Here is a 4,924-nt window from a genome sequence, read left to right on the forward strand (position 1 = left end):
GTTATAACCAGTCAAACCACCATAATCTTGCCTTTAATTTCATGGGTTAACAACTTAATTGCATGTTCTAGTTTCTAATTATATTGAAATTATACCCTGTTTACACTTGTACGAAAGTGAATCAATCTTTATAAGACCAGTTCACATTTACATTGCACAAGCAAGATCGTTCGAGATTGATCTTATTTAATCCAGTGCGTTTACACTACAACATAAAAAGAACTGGTTTAACATTATAAAAAAATATTTCGTAAACAAATAATCCTAAAAATAGAATATTAAAGAAAATTCTACATCTTGCACGCACTGAAAATGATGTAGAATATAGTTTGGTCATTGGGATTTCGTATGGATTTAATAATTATTATTTTGGTTCATACATCACAAGTCATTAAACAAAGACGTGTGTAGACTATTGTTAAAAAAAGAACGGTCAATGCGTTTGAAGATGAAGATTTGCAGCAAAGAAATATAACTTATCGATTTAGAAGATAATCCCAAAACAGCGGGATCTATGTTTACTTTTCTTATTCCTTTCATTGTTTTCAAACACATGTTTTTTTGCCGCTGAACATGCGCAGATTTAGTTTCATATCTAAATATAACATTCACCTGCGATTGATCTAAGCGTTTACACCTGAAGAAAGATCGATTCAAATAAGATCAATCTTTTTAAAACCACCTCTGGAGGTAGACTGTTTAAGTCCAATTGATGATGGATCTTTCCCTTTTACATTAGACCAAAGATCCATCTTAAAAGGAATGATCTCAGTAAAGATCCATCTTTTTTGCTAGTGTTAACAGGGTCTTAGTCTTTATTTAATGAAACAACACTGAAAAAAAATAAATCATTTGAATTGAAGACAAGGAATTTTTGAAAATTTTAAGATTTAACTGTGTTTATGGGCATAAAAATGAACAGTTAATACAGAAAAAAAATCCTTAAATCCTTTTTTGGTTATTTAGTACAACACTGATCATGTATGATATCTGTGTCTGCTACATTTGACAGGAATTAATCAGTTGTCTCCCTTTTTAAGGATAATTTTTAAAGCAAGAAATCAAAATGTACATAACCTTTTAGTAGTTAGGTGTAGTTATTAAGTTTTTTTCAGTTGTAGACAGTTAACGAAGTCAACCATGTTTAATTTAATAAAATCACAGAATTCATACATTGGTATTTTAAGTAAACAAAGTTTGTTTCTCAACACAATATTTTTAGTAACAGTTCTATTGTGATTTTTGTCAAATTAATATTCAGCAGTTCAATTATTTTTTAGGAACACTTAATGAACATGAATATGAAAATGTTTGAGGTATTACTGACAGGAATATAAATTAAGTGGAGAACACAAATTCCACAAAATATCCACTATTTGAAAGTTAAAGATAATGTTAGCATGTTTTAAATGTGATCACAAAAAATGACTTTCTCTGTGATCTTTCTATTCTTATTTTTTATTTGAATATTCAGCCGTTGACTTGTCAATATGTTATTGTTTACATTTATTTATTCCAAGAATGGTTTTTGTCGAGCCTGCAACTTTTGTTGCAGAAAGCTCGACATAGGGATAGTGATCCGGCGGCGGCGGCGGCTACGGCGGCGGTGTTAGCTAACTTCTTAAAAGCTTTATATTTTAGAAGGTGGAAGACCTGGATGCTTCATACTTTGTATATAGATGCTTCATGTTACGAAGTTTCCGTCAGTCACATGTCCAATGTCCTTGACCTCATTTTCATGGTTCAGTGACCACTTGAAAAAAAAGTTCAGATTTTTTGTAATGTTGAATTCTCTCTTATTATAAGTAATAGGATAACTATATTTGATATGTGCGTACCTTGTAAGGTCCTCATGTCTGTCAGACAGTTTTCACTTGACCTCGACCTCATTTCATGGATCAGTGAACAAGGTTAAGTTTTGGTGGTCAAGTCCATATCTCAGATACTATAAGCAATAGGGCTTGTATATTCGGTGTATGGAAGGACTGTAAGGTGTACATGTCCAACTGGCAGGTGTCATCTGACCTTGACCTCATTTTCATGGTTCAGTGGTTATAGTTAAATTTTTGTGTTTTGGTCTTTTTTTTTCATACTATATGCAATAGGTCTACTGTATTTGTTGTATGGAATGATTGTAAGGTGTACATGTCTAGCGGGCAGATGTCATGTGACCTTGACCTCATTTTCATGGTTCAGTGGTTATAGTTAAATTTTTGTGTTTTGGTCTGTTTTTTTCATACTATATGCAATAGGTCTACTATATTTGTTGTATGGAATGATTGTAAGGTGTACATGTCTAGCGGGCAGATGTCATGTGACCTTGACCTCATTTTCATGGTTCAGTGGTCAAAGTTAAGTTTTTGAGTTTTGGTCTATTTATCTAATATTATATGCCAAAGGTCAACTATATTTGGTGTATGGAAATATTTTATGATCTTTATGTCAGTAGCGCAGGTTATTTTCACGGTTCATTGCACAGTGTTAATTTTTTGTGTTTTGGTCTATTTTTCTTAAACTATAAGTAATAGGTCAACTATATATGTTGTATAGAAGCATTGTTAGCTGTACATGTCTGCCTGGCATGGTTTATCTGACCTTGACCTCATTTTCATGGTTCATTGGTGTTTGTTTAGTTATCTTGGTTAATGTTAAGTTTATGAGACAGTTGTAATAAAGCTTTATACTTAGGACTATCAACATAATATCAATGATTAGTATAGAAGGCGAGACATTTCAGCGTGTGCACTCTTGTATTACTGTAATGTTAAAGCATAGCATTTGATACACTGAATCAGAAATGCTAGCTAGTCCCATAGGTCAGCAATTGTCTATCATATTTTGATTGAAAAGATCTGATGTTTACTATGTTTTGATATATAATAATGTATATAATTGTATAAAAATGTGAATTTAATACATGTATTATTTTTTTTTTGAAAAAAAAACTGTAATTATGTGAACAATGAATAAACATGTGATAAAAGTATTAGATGCTATTTGTATTGATTTTTGGGTAAAGATTGCATGAAATGCAATCAAAAACCTATGTTGCTGACTTGATATCTAAATTTTCCAAGGCTTTTCACTACCTTTTTGATACACAAAATATAGTGCATTGATCATAACATTCTATACATCCTATCCAAGAACAATTCCAGAAATTTATCAATGTAACATATGCTCAGATATTCAAGTCACAAAACAATGTTACACCTGTCAAGAAAAATTACATTACTTTTGCAAGGTGCAGGAATCTTATATCTGTTCTAAAAATATAAATGGTGTCATTGTTAAAGTCATCTTTAAAAATTGGAGTTATAACGGTGGGTAGGACAAACACAAAAAAGGTTCCTTAATATTTCAAATTTACAACAAATAATACAATCGAACGAAAATCAATTTCAGTATGCTATGGTTGAAGTTTATAAAATACACTCTTAAAATACTGTACACAAAATCTAGGATCAGGATAAGTACAGGAAGATTCATTCTTTAATATACACAGGGATCTCCATGGCCTGTTTAACGATGGCACCCCGCCATCGTTCAAATGTCTAGCGCCATCGTCAAATGACTCGCGCCATCGTTCAATTGTCTTCCGCCATCGTTCAAAACGTGTGATCATTTTTATAGCCCGACGCCATTTTTGAGCAAATATAATCAAATGCATGTAATTGCATAACCCTCAGGCTTTTTTTTATAGTATAATCCAATACAGTTTTAACGCCTACGGCGTAGATACGGTTTATGATGGTGAAAGCTCCTCCATCGTTCAATTTTCATCCATGGAGATCCCTGATACACATGCTGCTAAGTACTTGGTTTGTTTCTTTGGAAGTTAGTGTTTGTGATTGGTGTGATCTGTTGGTAATGACCAATATATTTACAATATCCATTATTCTTCTCAGTTACTTTCACAGTGCATAAAAAAGTAAAAATTGTTTTTATGTATAAGAAGATGAGAATGTCAAAGAGGTAATATAAAACATGAGTCAAACAAAAAATCGACACCATCAATAAATAAACAAACATGCAACAGTCCACTAAACACTTCACAGAAAACTAAAGATTGAGAAAACCATCCTTACCAAATTAAATAACCACAGAGTGAATGTAGTAATGTTCACTGGCAGAAAAAAGCTACATTTATACATGTAAGTAAAATACAGATAAACAGGATTTTTCTTTACAAAATTTACTTCTGGATACTATTTTATGATCACAAACTAGCTTCTGTCCAAGTTTGGTAGAAATCCAGGATAGTTTAAGGCAGCAATCATTTGATTTTTAGGGGGGGGGGGGGGGGGGGGGGCTATGGTTTTTTTTGGAAAAAAAAGTTTGTTTCCAGTTTTTGGTTAAAAAAATAATTTGTTTTTGATTCTGAGAAAAAAAAATTGTTTGTTTCACCCTCAGCTGCCACTATAATATGTAATGCTAAAATTGAAAGAAAAAAATGTTTTCGACTTGTTGCGAAAAAAATAGATTGTTTTATTGCCGCAGGCGAAAAAAAAAAGTTTGTACAGAAAAAAAAACCATAGCCGCCCCAGAAAATCAAATGGTTGCTGCCTAACTTTAAAACCTTTTTTACCGGATTTCTCTTCATCAGGAATGATGATCAATGATCATAGCCAAATATTTGAAAAACAAGGATTTATAAGAATTGAAACAGCTCATGAGCTATATGAATGCAACAGGACATAAATATAGCCAAAACCCTCGATAAACTGAGGAAGCTTTACAACCTTTTTAAGGGCATCTACCAGAAAACTGTAATACAAATTCATGAAATTTTGGGATGAAAATGAAAAAGAACTTTAAAAGATAATTATTGTTGGTTGAAACATAATTTATAGAACCAATGATGTGAAAGTATATTATTCAAATTCTTTACAGAAATGATTAATCAAAGATCAATCATTTCATT

This window comes from Mytilus edulis, chromosome 4 (genome assembly GCF_963676685.1).
Source record: "Mytilus edulis chromosome 4, xbMytEdul2.2, whole genome shotgun sequence".
Taxonomy (NCBI): Eukaryota; Metazoa; Mollusca; class Bivalvia; order Mytilida; family Mytilidae; genus Mytilus; species Mytilus edulis.